This window comes from Hyla sarda, unplaced genomic scaffold (assembly GCF_029499605.1).
Source record: "Hyla sarda isolate aHylSar1 unplaced genomic scaffold, aHylSar1.hap1 scaffold_373, whole genome shotgun sequence".
Lineage (NCBI taxonomy): Eukaryota > Metazoa > Chordata > Amphibia > Anura > Hylidae > Hyla > Hyla sarda.
Window position 1 is genome coordinate 258,128 of NW_026610392.1, and position 16,820 is coordinate 274,947.

The 16,820-nt window shown below is 46.5% G+C and overlaps 7 non-coding genes and 1 pseudogene across 7 annotated transcripts; all 8 read left to right on the plus strand.

Moving 5' to 3' along the window:
- Positions 1-1,091: 1,091 nt before the first annotated feature.
- Positions 1,092-1,282, plus strand: LOC130332225 (U2 spliceosomal RNA). The gene has a single exon (XR_008874952.1). It is a non-coding gene; the product is annotated as a U2 spliceosomal RNA (small nuclear RNA).
- A 2,101-nt stretch (positions 1,283-3,383) lies between these two features.
- Positions 3,384-3,570, plus strand: LOC130332256 (U2 spliceosomal RNA). The gene has a single exon (XR_008874979.1). It is a non-coding gene; the product is annotated as a U2 spliceosomal RNA (small nuclear RNA).
- A 2,091-nt stretch (positions 3,571-5,661) lies between these two features.
- LOC130332272 (U2 spliceosomal RNA) lies at positions 5,662-5,821 on the plus strand (annotated as a pseudogene).
- Positions 5,822-6,517: 696 nt separating this feature from the next.
- LOC130332266 (U2 spliceosomal RNA) lies at positions 6,518-6,701 on the plus strand. Its single transcript, XR_008874985.1, has one exon. It is a non-coding gene; the product is annotated as a U2 spliceosomal RNA (small nuclear RNA).
- Positions 6,702-8,789: 2,088 nt separating this feature from the next.
- Positions 8,790-8,980, plus strand: LOC130332227 (U2 spliceosomal RNA). Its single transcript, XR_008874953.1, has one exon. It is a non-coding gene; the product is annotated as a U2 spliceosomal RNA (small nuclear RNA).
- Positions 8,981-11,080: 2,100 nt separating this feature from the next.
- LOC130332229 (U2 spliceosomal RNA) lies at positions 11,081-11,271 on the plus strand. The gene has a single exon (XR_008874955.1). It is a non-coding gene; the product is annotated as a U2 spliceosomal RNA (small nuclear RNA).
- A 2,088-nt stretch (positions 11,272-13,359) lies between these two features.
- Positions 13,360-13,550, plus strand: LOC130332230 (U2 spliceosomal RNA). Its single transcript, XR_008874956.1, has one exon. It is a non-coding gene; the product is annotated as a U2 spliceosomal RNA (small nuclear RNA).
- Positions 13,551-15,650: 2,100 nt separating this feature from the next.
- LOC130332231 (U2 spliceosomal RNA) lies at positions 15,651-15,841 on the plus strand. The gene has a single exon (XR_008874957.1). It is a non-coding gene; the product is annotated as a U2 spliceosomal RNA (small nuclear RNA).
- The last annotated feature ends 979 nt before the right edge of the window (positions 15,842-16,820 follow it).

Sequence of the window (16,820 nt, forward strand, 5' to 3'; positions counted from 1 at the left end):
CATTGCTGCACTGATGGGGTATGCATTAGACGAAAAAAAAGAAGAAAAAGAAGAATAATACGCCCAGAAAAGAGGCGAAAAGGAGAAAAACGTAAAAAAACGTGAAAAAAAAGTAAGAGGAAGAGAAGGGAAAAAAAGGTGGAAATGGGTTTAAAAGTGATTTCGGCGGAGAAATATATATATATATATATATATATATATATATATATACATATATATGCGCACACACACACATAGATATAAACGTATTCTCCGTTGAGATATTGCAGCCGCTGCTGTGTCCAGGCCCAGGAGCCTTAGCACTGTGCTGTGATGTCACTCAATACCACTGACATCACTAGGTGTAAACAACATCTCTCCTTTGCTGTGTATGTGACTATGGAGCTGTTTGGTGATGTCGTCTATTATGGCCTTCATAGAAGCAACAGGAGATTGTTGCATCCATCTTGAACCCTCAGAACTACAGTGCTATGATGTCACTCACTTCCACAGGCCTTGCAGAGTGTAAACAACAACAACCCAGCTTTGTTGTGTATGTAACCAAAGGGATTTGTGATGTCACCTAGAACCTTCACAGCAGCGACAGCTTTATGAGGAGCATCAGCACTGCTCTGCCTGAGCAGAACCATCACCGCCATAGGTTGTCAAATAACCCGGATTTAACCCACACAGGTAAGTCCAATGGGGTGCAGGCATGTCCTCTATGCTTACAGCTTCCCGTGGGTGTTGGTTTGATACCGTTTGGGGACAGCCAAGGAGGCATCTGCAGGCAACAAAGGTAGGTGTGTGCTTGTGTGTGTGTTTCCTATGCAGATCCTAAGCCCAGTGTCACATGCAAGTAGGAGGAGTAAGAAGGGTTCCTGGCAAATCCGGGTTATGGATTGCATTTAAAAAGGCCCCGTGGGAGTGCAATGGGCCCCTGTCTTGCTGCTTAGCAATAATGGTATGGGTTTAGGTTCTGCTGTGTGTACTGGTGGTTGACTGCCCCCCAGCCCAGAGTGTGCATGGAAAATTGTCTGGCAGCCTCCCTGACAGCAAGCAGTGATAGTGCCCATGAAGGGGACCTTGTTGGGCCCGCCCCTTTCACGGTTATCGCTTCTCGGCCTTTTGGCTAAGATCAAGTGTAGTATCTGTTCTTATCAGTTTAATATCTGATACGTCCCCTATCTGGGGACCATATATTAAATGGATTTTTGAGAACGGGGGCCGATTTCGAAGCTTGCTTCCGTCGCCCTATGCATTGACCCGATATGGCAGTATCTTCGGGTACAGTGCACCACCCCCTTACAGGGTTAAAAAGAAAGATTCCTACTTTCATTGCTACCTGCTTGCTGGCTAGCCAGCTAGCCAGCCCTGTGGGCCTTGCTGCTGCTGCAGCCAAAAAACAAAAGGTGGTGCTGCTGCTGCTTCTGCTGCTTCTGCTTCTGCTTGTGTCTGGCCCCTGTTGGAGCGTCCAGGCACAGGACTTCTGCTGCTGACTAAATGGCCTCCTTAATTGGATCATTTGAGTAGCCAGCACACCTGTGCAGGTAGGGCATGACATGATAGGCAGCTGCCTTGATAGCGGGTGGGTGCTGAATGTTCCTAATTGACAAAATAAGATTAATGCTTATGAAGAAATATAAAATCTCATCCCTTCCCCAATATCGCGCCACACCCCTACCCCTTAATTCCCTGGTTGAACGTGATGGACATATGTCTTTTTTCGACCGTACTAACTATGTAACTATGTAACATAACATGGGGGGGGGGGGGGGGGGGTCTCCTGGCTGTTCACACAGGTGTGTCATTGCTGTACATTGACCATGCATTGCTTCTGTGGTATTGCAAAGGCAAAGACAAATGCTTCCAGCCATCCATTGCACTAATGGATTGGTCATCAGCTGGCTGTCTATGTCCCGCATCAATATAGACCAAAGTACAGAGGGTTAGGCTATGCTATTGTGCACCTACCTGATGCATCAGAAGGTGCGAGGCCCTTGCTAAATTCTGTGCACAGACTTTGAGATCTATGCTTTAGACTGTATCTAAACCTGCTCCAACATGGACTGACATTCTGGCCTACTTTCAGCCGATGCGACTTGTCTGTCGCTGAACAGTCGCTTTTTATGTATTCAGCACCTATGTATAATGTTGTAAAAATGCTCTAGAAGCTAAAGTCGCAGAAATGTCACACATATTTGGCCTGCAACTTTCTGTGCGACAAATTCAGACAGGAAAAATCAGTATAAATCCTTAGAAAATTATCCCCCAGTGTCTCCATCTGCTGGCGGTATTGAATAAGCATTGCTGCACTGATGGGGTATGCATTAGACGAAAAAAAAGAAGAAAAAGAAGAATAATACGCCCAGAAAAGAGGCGAAAAGGAGAAAAACGTAAAAAAACGTGAAAAAAAAGTAAGAGGAAGAGAAGGGAAAAAAAGGTGGAAATGGGTTTAAAAGTGATTTCGGCGGAGAAATATATATATATATATATATATATATATATATATATATATATATATATATATATATGCGCACACACACACATAGATATAAACGTATTCTCCGTTGAGATATTGCAGCCGCTGCTGTGTCCAGGCCCAGGAGCCTTAGCACTGTGCTGTGATGTCACTCAATACCACTGACATCACTAGGTGTAAACAACATCTCTCCTTTGCTGTGTATGTGACTATGGAGCTGTTTGGTGATGTCGTCTATTACGGCCTTCATAGAAGCAACAGGAGATTGTTGCATCCATCTTGAACCCTCAGAACTACAGTGCTATGATGTCACTCACTTCCACAGGCCTTGCAGAGTGTAAACAACAACAACCCAGCTTTGTTGTGTATGTAACCAAAGGGATTTGTGATGTCACCTAGAACCTTCACAGCAGCGACAGCTTTATGAGGAGCATCAGCACTGCTCTGCCTGAGCAGAACCATCACCGCCATAGGTTGTCAAATAACCCGGATTTAACCCACACAGGTAAGTCCAATGGGGTGCAGGCATGTCCTCTATGCTTACAGCTTCCCGTGGGTGTTGGTTTGATACCGTTTGGGGACAGCCAAGGAGGCATCTGCAGGCAACAAAGGTAGGTGTGTGCTTGTGTGTGTTTCCTATGCAGATCCTAAGCCCAGTGTCACATGCAAGTAGGAGGAGTAAGAAGGGTTCCTGGCAAATCCGGGTTATGGATTGCATTTAAAAAGGCCCCGTGGGAGTGCAATGGGCCCCTGTCTTGCTGCTTAGCAATAATGGTATGGGTTTAGGTTCTGCTGTGTGTACTGGTGGTTGACTGCCCCCCAGCCCAGAGTGTGCATGGAAAATTGTCTGGCAGCCTCCCTGACAGCAAGCAGTGATAGTGCCCATGAAGGGGACCTTGTTGGGCCCGCCCCTTTCACGGTTATCGCTTCTCGGCCTTTTGGCTAAGATCAAGTGTAGTATCTGTTCTTATCAGTTTAATATCTGATACGTCCCCTATCTGGGGACCATATATTAAATGGATTTTTGAGAACGGGGGCCGATTTCGAAGCTTGCTTCCGTCGCCCTATGCATTGACCCGATATGGCAGTATCTTCACAGTGCACCACCCCCTTACAGGGTTAAAAAGAAAGATTCCTACTTTCATTGCTACCTGCTTGCTGGCTAGCCAGCTAGCCAGCCCTGTGGGCCTTGCTGCTGCTGCAGCCAAAAAACAAAAGGTGGTGCTGCTGCTGCTTCTGCTGCTTCTGCTTCTGCTTGTGTCTGGCCCCTGTTGGAGCGTCCAGGCACAGGACTTCTGCTGCTGCTGACTAAATGGCCTCCTTAATTGGATCATTTGAGTAGCCAGCACACCTGTGCAGGTAGGGCATGACATGATAGGCAGCTGCCTTGATAGCGGGTGGGTGCTGAATGTTCCTAATTGACAAAATAAGATTAATGCTTATGAAGAAATATAAAATCTCATCCCTTCCCCAATATCGCGCCACACCCCTACCCCTTAATTCCCTGGTTGAACGTGATGGACATATGTCTTTTTTCGACCGTACTAACTATGTAACTATGTAACATAACATGGGGGGGGGGGGGGGGGGTCTCCTGGCTGTTCACACAGGTGTGTCATTGCTGTACATTGACCATGCATTGCTTCTGTGGTATTGCAAAGGCAAAGACAAATGCTTCCAGCCATCCATTGCACTAATGGATTGGTCATCAGCTGGCTGTCTATGTCCCGCATCAATATAGACCAAAGTACAGAGGGTTAGGCTATGCTATTGTGCACCTACCTGATGCATCAGAAGGTGCGAGGCCCTTGCTAAATTCTGTGCACAGACTTTGAGATCTATGCTTTAGACTGTATCTAAACCTGCTCCAACATGGACTGACATTCTGGCCTACTTTCAGCCGATGCGACTTGTCTGTCGCTGAACAGTCGCTTTTTATGTATTCAGCACCTATGTATAATGTTGTAAAAATGCTCTAGAAGCTAAAGTCGCAGAAATGTCACACATATTTGGCCTGCAACTTTCTGTGCGACAAATTCAGACAGGAAAAATCAGTATAAATCCTTAGAAAATTATCCCCCAGTGTCTCCATCTGCTGGCGGTATTGAATAAGCATTGCTGCACTGATGGGGTATGCATTAGACGAAAAAAAAGAAGAAAAAGAAGAATAATACGCCCAGAAAAGAGGCGAAAAGGAGAAAAACGTAAAAAAACGTGAAAAAAAAGTAAGAGGAAGAGAAGGGAAAAAAAGGTGGAAATGGGTTTAAAAGTGATTTCGGCGGAGAAATATATATATATATATATATATATATATATATATATATATATGCGCACACACACACATAGATATAAACGTATTCTCCGTTGAGATATTGCAGCCGCTGCTGTGTCCAGGCCCAGGAGCCTTAGCACTGTGCTGTGATGTCACTCAATACCACTGACATCACTAGGTGTAAACAACATCTCTCCTTTGCTGTGTATGTGACTATGGAGCTGTTTGGTGATGTCGTCTATTACGGCCTTCATAGAAGCAACAGGAGATTGTTGCATCCATCTTGAACCCTCAGAACTACAGTGCTATGATGTCACTCACTTCCACAGGCCTTGCAGAGTGTAAACAACAACAACCCAGCTTTGTTGTGTATGTAACCAAAGGGATTTGTGATGTCACCTAGAACCTTCACAGCAGCGACAGCTTTATGAGGAGCATCAGCACTGCTCTGCCTGAGCAGAACCATCACCGCCATAGGTTGTCAAATAACCCGGATTTAACCCACACAGGTAAGTCCAATGGGGTGCAGGCATGTCCTCTATGCTTACAGCTTCCCGTGGGTGTTGGTTTGATACCGTTTGGGGACAGCCAAGGAGGCATCTGCAGGCAACAAAGGTAGGTGTGTGCTTGTGTGTGTGTTTCCTATGCAGATCCTAAGCCCAGTGTCACATGCAAGTAGGAGGAGTAAGAAGGGTTCCTGGCAAATCCGGGTTATGGATTGCATTTAAAAAGGCCCCGTGGGAGTGCAATGGGCCCCTGTCTTGCTGCTTAGCAATAATGGTATGGGTTTAGGTTCTGCTGTGTGTACTGGTGGTTGACTGCCCCCCAGCCCAGAGTGTGCATGGAAAATTGTCTGGCAGCCTCCCTGACAGCAAGCAGTGATAGTGCCCATGAAGGGGACCTTGTTGGGCCCGCCCCTTTCACGGTTATCGCTTCTCGGCCTTTTGGCTAAGATCAAGTGTAGTATCTGTTCTTATCAGTTTTCATGCTGGTGGGGATGGGTGCTGCATGGAGGATGCAGGTGTACCAGGGCTTTCCGGGGCTGGTTCTGAGGAATCAGCTCGACGGCTGCCCCGATGTGACCTGTTCCCTCCGGGTCTCGCCATGAGGCTGAGAGGGTCTAGAGCCGAGGTACTTTTGTGCCTCGGGGAGTGGTGACCCCGAGGTGCCGAAACTCACTGGGAGAATAGGCTCACTGAGTTGAAGCACGGGCACCATAATCTCTTCACCTTGTGGCACTCACCTCTTGATTCCCGGCCTTCTGGCTAGGATCAGAGAAATTTTTATAGATCCGGCCGGATGTCCGGGCAGTATATCTGCACACATTCACTTATTTATTTATTTTTTTGTCTCACTGTGTCACTTTTTGCGTGTTGTGTGTTCACAGGATTTGTCAGGATGCGGTAGCCCTTCTGGGTGTCCCTCCTGGCGGTCTAGGGGAGGTGTGTGTGGCCATTAGGTTCCGCACCTCCCTGCAAACACCCCGGGTACCCCTGCTTTGGCAGGGTACCTACCGTAATCGGCTCTGCGGGCAGATACCTTGGCCAACGCCAAGGGGGATGCCGGGAGCATTTGTGGTCCCCTAGTAGCTTTGGCGAAAAGGGACATCGAACCTGGAACCTCGCAGGTACCTTTTGGTCCGGAGGCGAAGGGTAAGGTTTGTTGGGGGGCCTCTCTCCTATCGGAGAAGGGCTTGCGATAGACCGCATCCTTTGTGCACGTTTTTTTTAGTGTAACACGTTTGCACTTTTTCTTGCACTTTGGGTGAATCGAAAGCACGTTCCTCAGCTTTAGATAAAAAAAAAAAAAAAAAAATCTGTTCTTATCAGTTTAATATCTGATACGTCCCCTATCTGGGGACCATATATTAAATGGATTTTTGAGAACGGGGGCCGATTTCGAAGCTTGCTTCCGTCGCCCTATGCATTGACCCGATATGGCAGTATCTTCGGGTACAGTGCACCACCCCCTTACAGGGTTAAAAAGAAAGATTCCTACTTTCATTGCTACCTGCTTGCTGGCTAGCCAGCTAGCCAGCCCTGTGGGCCTTGCTGCTGCTGCAGCCAAAAAACAAAAGGTGGTGCTGCTGCTGCTTCTGCTGCTTCTGCTTCTGCTTGTGTCTGGCCCCTGTTGGAGCGTCCAGGCACAGGACTTCTGCTGCTGCTGACTAAATGGCCTCCTTAATTGGATCATTTGAGTAGCCAGCACACCTGTGCAGGTAGGGCATGACATGATAGGCAGCTGCCTTGATAGCGGGTGGGTGCTGAATGTTCCTAATTGACAAAATAAGATTAATGCTTATGAAGAAATATAAAATCTCATCCCTTCCCCAATATCGCGCCACACCCCTACCCCTTAATTCCCTGGTTGAACGTGATGGACATATGTCTTTTTTCGACCGTACTAACTATGTAACTATGTAACATAACATGGGGGGGGGTCTCCTGGCTGTTCACACAGGTGTGTCATTGCTGTACATTGACCATGCATTGCTTCTGTGGTATTGCAAAGGCAAAGACAAATGCTTCCAGCCATCCATTGCACTAATGGATTGGTCATCAGCTGGCTGTCTATGTCCCGCATCAATATAGACCAAAGTACAGAGGGTTAGGCTATGCTATTGTGCACCTACCTGATGCATCAGAAGGTGCGAGGCCCTTGCTAAATTCTGTGCACAGACTTTGAGATCTATGCTTTAGACTGTATCTAAACCTGCTCCAACATGGACTGACATTCTGGCCTACTTTCAGCCGATGCGACTTGTCTGTCGCTGAACAGTCGCTTTTTATGTATTCAGCACCTATGTATAATGTTGTAAAAATGCTCTAGAAGCTAAAGTCGCAGAAATGTCACACATATTTGGCCTGCAACTTTCTGTGCGACAAATTCAGACAGGAAAAATCAGTATAAATCCTTAGAAAATTATCCCCCAGTGTCTCCATCTGCTGGCGGTATTGAATAAGCATTGCTGCACTGATGGGGTATGCATTAGACGAAAAAAAAGAAGAAAAAGAAGAATAATACGCCCAGAAAAGAGGCGAAAAGGAGAAAAACGTAAAAAAACGTGAAAAAAAAGTAAGAGGAAGAGAAGGGAAAAAAAGGTGGAAATGGGTTTAAAAGTGATTTCGGCGGAGAAATATATATATATATATATATATATATATATATATATATATATATATATGCGCACACACACACATAGATATAAACGTATTCTCCGTTGAGATATTGCAGCCGCTGCTGTGTCCAGGCCCAGGAGCCTTAGCACTGTGCTGTGATGTCACTCAATACCACTGACATCACTAGGTGTAAACAACATCTCTCCTTTGCTGTGTATGTGACTATGGAGCTGTTTGGTGATGTCGTCTATTACGGCCTTCATAGAAGCAACAGGAGATTGTTGCATCCATCTTGAACCCTCAGAACTACAGTGCTATGATGTCACTCACTTCCACAGGCCTTGCAGAGTGTAAACAACAACAACCCAGCTTTGTTGTGTATGTAACCAAAGGGATTTGTGATGTCACCTAGAACCTTCACAGCAGCGACAGCTTTATGAGGAGCATCAGCACTGCTCTGCCTGAGCAGAACCATCACCGCCATAGGTTGTCAAATAACCCGGATTTAACCCACACAGGTAAGTCCAATGGGGTGCAGGCATGTCCTCTATGCTTACAGCTTCCCGTGGGTGTTGGTTTGATACCGTTTGGGGACAGCCAAGGAGGCATCTGCAGGCAACAAAGGTAGGTGTGTGCTTGTGTGTGTGTTTCCTATGCAGATCCTAAGCCCAGTGTCACATGCAAGTAGGAGGAGTAAGAAGGGTTCCTGGCAAATCCGGGTTATGGATTGCATTTAAAAAGGCCCCGTGGGAGTGCAATGGGCCCCTGTCTTGCTGCTTAGCAATAATGGTATGGGTTTAGGTTCTGCTGTGTGTACTGGTGGTTGACTGCCCCCCAGCCCAGAGTGTGCATGGAAAATTGTCTGGCAGCCTCCCTGACAGCAAGCAGTGATAGTGCCCATGAAGGGGACCTTGTTGGGCCCGCCCCTTTCACGGTTATCGCTTCTCGGCCTTTTGGCTAAGATCAAGTGTAGTATCTGTTCTTATCAGTTTAATATCTGATACGTCCCCTATCTGGGGACCATATATTAAATGGATTTTTGAGAACGGGGGCCGATTTCGAAGCTTGCTTCCGTCGCCCTATGCATTGACCCGATATGGCAGTATCTTCGGGTACAGTGCACCACCCCCTTACAGGGTTAAAAAGAAAGATTCCTACTTTCATTGCTACCTGCTTGCTGGCTAGCCAGCTAGCCAGCCCTGTGGGCCTTGCTGCTGCTGCAGCCAAAAAACAAAAGGTGGTGCTGCTGCTGCTTCTGCTGCTTCTGCTTCTGCTTGTGTCTGGCCCCTGTTGGAGCGTCCAGGCACAGGACTTCTGCTGCTGCTGACTAAATGGCCTCCTTAATTGGATCATTTGAGTAGCCAGCACACCTGTGCAGGTAGGGCATGACATGATAGGCAGCTGCCTTGATAGCGGGTGGGTGCTGAATGTTCCTAATTGACAAAATAAGATTAATGCTTATGAAGAAATATAAAATCTCATCCCTTCCCCAATATCGCGCCACACCCCTACCCCTTAATTCCCTGGTTGAACGTGATGGACATATGTCTTTTTTCGACCGTACTAACTATGTAACTATGTAACATAACATGGGGGGGGGGGGGGGGGGGGGTCTCCTGGCTGTTCACACAGGTGTGTCATTGCTGTACATTGACCATGCATTGCTTCTGTGGTATTGCAAAGGCAAAGACAAATGCTTCCAGCCATCCATTGCACTAATGGATTGGTCATCAGCTGGCTGTCTATGTCCCGCATCAATATAGACCAAAGTACAGAGGGTTAGGCTATGCTATTGTGCACCTACCTGATGCATCAGAAGGTGCGAGGCCCTTGCTAAATTCTGTGCACAGACTTTGAGATCTATGCTTTAGACTGTATCTAAACCTGCTCCAACATGGACTGACATTCTGGCCTACTTTCAGCCGATGCGACTTGTCTGTCGCTGAACAGTCGCTTTTTATGTATTCAGCACCTATGTATAATGTTGTAAAAATGCTCTAGAAGCTAAAGTCGCAGAAATGTCACACATATTTGGCCTGCAACTTTCTGTGCGACAAATTCAGACAGGAAAAATCAGTATAAATCCTTAGAAAATTATCCCCCAGTGTCTCCATCTGCTGGCGGTATTGAATAAGCATTGCTGCACTGATGGGGTATGCATTAGACGAAAAAAAAGAAGAAAAAGAAGAATAATACGCCCAGAAAAGAGGCGAAAAGGAGAAAAACGTAAAAAAACGTGAAAAAAAAGTAAGAGGAAGAGAAGGGAAAAAAAGGTGGAAATGGGTTTAAAAGTGATTTCGGCGGAGAAATATATATATATATATATATATATATATATATATATATATATATATATGCGCACACACACACATAGATATAAACGTATTCTCCGTTGAGATATTGCAGCCGCTGCTGTGTCCAGGCCCAGGAGCCTTAGCACTGTGCTGTGATGTCACTCAATACCACTGACATCACTAGGTGTAAACAACATCTCTCCTTTGCTGTGTATGTGACTATGGAGCTGTTTGGTGATGTCGTCTATTACGGCCTTCATAGAAGCAACAGGAGATTGTTGCATCCATCTTGAACCCTCAGAACTACAGTGCTATGATGTCACTCACTTCCACAGGCCTTGCAGAGTGTAAACAACAACAACCCAGCTTTGTTGTGTATGTAACCAAAGGGATTTGTGATGTCACCTAGAACCTTCACAGCAGCGACAGCTTTATGAGGAGCATCAGCACTGCTCTGCCTGAGCAGAACCATCACCGCCATAGGTTGTCAAATAACCCGGATTTAACCCACACAGGTAAGTCCAATGGGGTGCAGGCATGTCCTCTATGCTTACAGCTTCCCGTGGGTGTTGGTTTGATACCGTTTGGGGACAGCCAAGGAGGCATCTGCAGGCAACAAAGGTAGGTGTGTGCTTGTGTGTGTGTTTCCTATGCAGATCCTAAGCCCAGTGTCACATGCAAGTAGGAGGAGTAAGAAGGGTTCCTGGCAAATCCGGGTTATGGATTGCATTTAAAAAGGCCCCGTGGGAGTGCAATGGGCCCCTGTCTTGCTGCTTAGCAATAATGGTATGGGTTTAGGTTCTGCTGTGTGTACTGGTGGTTGACTGCCCCCCAGCCCAGAGTGTGCATGGAAAATTGTCTGGCAGCCTCCCTGACAGCAAGCAGTGATAGTGCCCATGAAGGGGACCTTGTTGGGCCCGCCCCTTTCACGGTTATCGCTTCTCGGCCTTTTGGCTAAGATCAAGTGTAGTATCTGTTCTTATCAGTTTAATATCTGATACGTCCCCTATCTGGGGACCATATATTAAATGGATTTTTGAGAACGGGGGCCGATTTCGAAGCTTGCTTCCGTCGCCCTATGCATTGACCCGATATGGCAGTATCTTCGGGTACAGTGCACCACCCCCTTACAGGGTTAAAAAGAAAGATTCCTACTTTCATTGCTACCTGCTTGCTGGCTAGCCAGCCCTGTGGGCCTTGCTGCTGCTGCAGCAGCCAAAAAACAAAAGGTGGTGCTGCTGCTGCTTCTGCTGCTTCTGCTTCTGCTTGTGTCTGGCCCCTGTTGGAGCGTCCAGGCACAGGACTTCTGCTGCTGCTGACTAAATGGCCTCCTTAATTGGATCATTTGAGTAGCCAGCACACCTGTGCAGGTAGGGCATGACATGATAGGCAGCTGCCTTGATAGCGGGTGGGTGCTGAATGTTCCTAATTGACAAAATAAGATTAATGCTTATGAAGAAATATAAAATCTCATCCCTTCCCCAATATCGCGCCACACCCCTACCCCTTAATTCCCTGGTTGAACGTGATGGACATATGTCTTTTTTCGACCGTACTAACTATGTAACTATGTAACATAACATGGGGGGGGGGGGGGGGGGGGTCTCCTGGCTGTTCACACAGGTGTGTCATTGCTGTACATTGACCATGCATTGCTTCTGTGGTATTGCAAAGGCAAAGACAAATGCTTCCAGCCATCCATTGCACTAATGGATTGGTCATCAGCTGGCTGTCTATGTCCCGCATCAATATAGACCAAAGTACAGAGGGTTAGGCTATGCTATTGTGCACCTACCTGATGCATCAGAAGGTGCGAGGCCCTTGCTAAATTCTGTGCACAGACTTTGAGATCTATGCTTTAGACTGTATCTAAACCTGCTCCAACATGGACTGACATTCTGGCCTACTTTCAGCCGATGCGACTTGTCTGTCGCTGAACAGTCGCTTTTTATGTATTCAGCACCTATGTATAATGTTGTAAAAATGCTCTAGAAGCTAAAGTCGCAGAAATGTCACACATATTTGGCCTGCAACTTTCTGTGCGACAAATTCAGACAGGAAAAATCAGTATAAATCCTTAGAAAATTATCCCCCAGTGTCTCCATCTGCTGGCGGTATTGAATAAGCATTGCTGCACTGATGGGGTATGCATTAGACGAAAAAAAAGAAGAAAAAGAAGAATAATACGCCCAGAAAAGAGGCGAAAAGGAGAAAAACGTAAAAAAACGTGAAAAAAAAGTAAGAGGAAGAGAAGGGAAAAAAAGGTGGAAATGGGTTTAAAAGTGATTTCGGCGGAGAAATATATATATATATATATATATATATATATATATATATATATGCGCACACACACACATAGATATAAACGTATTCTCCGTTGAGATATTGCAGCCGCTGCTGTGTCCAGGCCCAGGAGCCTTAGCACTGTGCTGTGATGTCACTCAATACCACTGACATCACTAGGTGTAAACAACATCTCTCCTTTGCTGTGTATGTGACTATGGAGCTGTTTGGTGATGTCGTCTATTACGGCCTTCATAGAAGCAACAGGAGATTGTTGCATCCATCTTGAACCCTCAGAACTACAGTGCTATGATGTCACTCACTTCCACAGGCCTTGCAGAGTGTAAACAACAACAACCCAGCTTTGTTGTGTATGTAACCAAAGGGATTTGTGATGTCACCTAGAACCTTCACAGCAGCGACAGCTTTATGAGGAGCATCAGCACTGCTCTGCCTGAGCAGAACCATCACCGCCATAGGTTGTCAAATAACCCGGATTTAACCCACACAGGTAAGTCCAATGGGGTGCAGGCATGTCCTCTATGCTTACAGCTTCCCGTGGGTGTTGGTTTGATACCGTTTGGGGACAGCCAAGGAGGCATCTGCAGGCAACAAAGGTAGGTGTGTGCTTGTGTGTGTGTTTCCTATGCAGATCCTAAGCCCAGTGTCACATGCAAGTAGGAGGAGTAAGAAGGGTTCCTGGCAAATCCGGGTTATGGATTGCATTTAAAAAGGCCCCGTGGGAGTGCAATGGGCCCCTGTCTTGCTGCTTAGCAATAATGGTATGGGTTTAGGTTCTGCTGTGTGTACTGGTGGTTGACTGCCCCCCAGCCCAGAGTGTGCATGGAAAATTGTCTGGCAGCCTCCCTGACAGCAAGCAGTGATAGTGCCCATGAAGGGGACCTTGTTGGGCCCGCCCCTTTCACGGTTATCGCTTCTCGGCCTTTTGGCTAAGATCAAGTGTAGTATCTGTTCTTATCAGTTTAATATCTGATACGTCCCCTATCTGGGGACCATATATTAAATGGATTTTTGAGAACGGGGGCCGATTTCGAAGCTTGCTTCCGTCGCCCTATGCATTGACCCGATATGGCAGTATCTTCGGGTACAGTGCACCACCCCCTTACAGGGTTAAAAAGAAAGATTCCTACTTTCATTGCTACCTGCTTGCTGGCTAGCCAGCTAGCCAGCCCTGTGGGCCTTGCTGCTGCTGCAGCCAAAAAACAAAAGGTGGTGCTGCTGCTGCTTCTGCTGCTTCTGCTTCTGCTTGTGTCTGGCCCCTGTTGGAGCGTCCAGGCACAGGACTTCTGCTGCTGCTGACTAAATGGCCTCCTTAATTGGATCATTTGAGTAGCCAGCACACCTGTGCAGGTAGGGCATGACATGATAGGCAGCTGCCTTGATAGCGGGTGGGTGCTGAATGTTCCTAATTGACAAAATAAGATTAATGCTTATGAAGAAATATAAAATCTCATCCCTTCCCCAATATCGCGCCACACCCCTACCCCTTAATTCCCTGGTTGAACGTGATGGACATATGTCTTTTTTCGACCGTACTAACTATGTAACTATGTAACATAACATGGGGGGGGGGGGGGGGGTCTCCTGGCTGTTCACACAGGTGTGTCATTGCTGTACATTGACCATGCATTGCTTCTGTGGTATTGCAAAGGCAAAGACAAATGCTTCCAGCCATCCATTGCACTAATGGATTGGTCATCAGCTGGCTGTCTATGTCCCGCATCAATATAGACCAAAGTACAGAGGGTTAGGCTATGCTATTGTGCACCTACCTGATGCATCAGAAGGTGCGAGGCCCTTGCTAAATTCTGTGCACAGACTTTGAGATCTATGCTTTAGACTGTATCTAAACCTGCTCCAACATGGACTGACATTCTGGCCTACTTTCAGCCGATGCGACTTGTCTGTCGCTGAACAGTCGCTTTTTATGTATTCAGCACCTATGTATAATGTTGTAAAAATGCTCTAGAAGCTAAAGTCGCAGAAATGTCACACATATTTGGCCTGCAACTTTCTGTGCGACAAATTCAGACAGGAAAAATCAGTATAAATCCTTAGAAAATTATCCCCCAGTGTCTCCATCTGCTGGCGGTATTGAATAAGCATTGCTGCACTGATGGGGTATGCATTAGACGAAAAAAAAGAAGAAAAAGAAGAATAATACGCCCAGAAAAGAGGCGAAAAGGAGAAAAACGTAAAAAAACGTGAAAAAAAAGTAAGAGGAAGAGAAGGGAAAAAAAGGTGGAAATGGGTTTAAAAGTGATTTCGGCGGAGAAATATATATATATATATATATATATATATATATATATATATGTATATATATATGCGCACACACACACATAGATATAAACGTATTCTCCGTTGAGATATTGCAGCCGCTGCTGTGTCCAGGCCCAGGAGCCTTAGCACTGTGCTGTGATGTCACTCAATACCACTGACATCACTAGGTGTAAACAACATCTCTCCTTTGCTGTGTATGTGACTATGGAGCTGTTTGGTGATGTCGTCTATTACGGCCTTCATAGAAGCAACAGGAGATTGTTGCATCCATCTTGAACCCTCAGAACTACAGTGCTATGATGTCACTCACTTCCACAGGCCTTGCAGAGTGTAAACAACAACAACCCAGCTTTGTTGTGTATGTAACCAAAGGGATTTGTGATGTCACCTAGAACCTTCACAGCAGCGACAGCTTTATGAGGAGCATCAGCACTGCTCTGCCTGAGCAGAACCATCACCGCCATAGGTTGTCAAATAACCCGGATTTAACCCACACAGGTAAGTCCAATGGGGTGCAGGCATGTCCTCTATGCTTACAGCTTCCCGTGGGTGTTGGTTTGATACCGTTTGGGGACAGCCAAGGAGGCATCTGCAGGCAACAAAGGTAGGTGTGTGCTTGTGTGTGTGTTTCCTATGCAGATCCTAAGCCCAGTGTCACATGCAAGTAGGAGGAGTAAGAAGGGTTCCTGGCAAATCCGGGTTATGGATTGCATTTAAAAAGGCCCCGTGGGAGTGCAATGGGCCCCTGTCTTGCTGCTTAGCAATAATGGTATGGGTTTAGGTTCTGCTGTGTGTACTGGTGGTTGACTGCCCCCCAGCCCAGAGTGTGCATGGAAAATTGTCTGGCAGCCTCCCTGACAGCAAGCAGTGATAGTGCCCATGAAGGGGACCTTGTTGGGCCCGCCCCTTTCACGGTTATCGCTTCTCGGCCTTTTGGCTAAGATCAAGTGTAGTATCTGTTCTTATCAGTTTAATATCTGATACGTCCCCTATCTGGGGACCATATATTAAATGGATTTTTGAGAACGGGGGCCGATTTCGAAGCTTGCTTCCGTCGCCCTATGCATTGACCCGATATGGCAGTATCTTCGGGTACAGTGCACCACCCCCTTACAGGGTTAAAAAGAAAGATTCCTACTTTCATTGCTACCTGCTTGCTGGCTAGCCAGCTAGCCAGCCCTGTGGGCCTTGCTGCTGCTGCAGCCAAAAAACAAAAGGTGGTGCTGCTGCTGCTTCTGCTGCTTCTGCTTCTGCTTGTGTCTGGCCCCTGTTGGAGCGTCCAGGCACAGGACTTCTGCTGCTGCTGACTAAATGGCCTCCTTAATTGGATCATTTGAGTAGCCAGCACACCTGTGCAGGTAGGGCATGACATGATAGGCAGCTGCCTTGATAGCGGGTGGGTGCTGAATGTTCCTAATTGACAAAATAAGATTAATGCTTATGAAGAAATATAAAATCTCATCCCTTCCCCAATATCGCGCCACACCCCTACCCCTTAATTCCCTGGTTGAACGTGATGGACATATGTCTTTTTTCGACCGTACTAACTATGTAACTATGTAACATAACATGGGGGGGGGGGGGGGGGGTCTCCTGGCTGTTCACACAGGTGTGTCATTGCTGTACATTGACCATGCATTGCTTCTGTGGTATTGCAAAGGCAAAGACAAATGCTTCCAGCCATCCATTGCACTAATGGATTGGTCATCAGCTGGCTGTCTATGTCCCGCATCAATATAGACCAAAGTACAGAGGGTTAGGCTATGCTATTGTGCACCTACCTGATGCATCAGAAGGTGCGAGGCCCTTGCTAAATTCTGTGCACAGACTTTGAGATCTATGCTTTAGACTGTATCTAAACCTGCTCCAACATGGACTGACATTCTGGCCTACTTTCAGCCGATGCGACTTGTCTGTCGCTGAACAGTCGCTTTTTATGTATTCAGCACCTATGTATAATGTTGTAAAAATGCTCTAGAAGCTAAAGTCACAGAAATGTCACACATATTTGGCCTGCAAATTTCTGTGCGACAAATTCAGACAGGAAAAATCAGTATAAATCCTTAGAAAATTATCCCCCAGTGTCT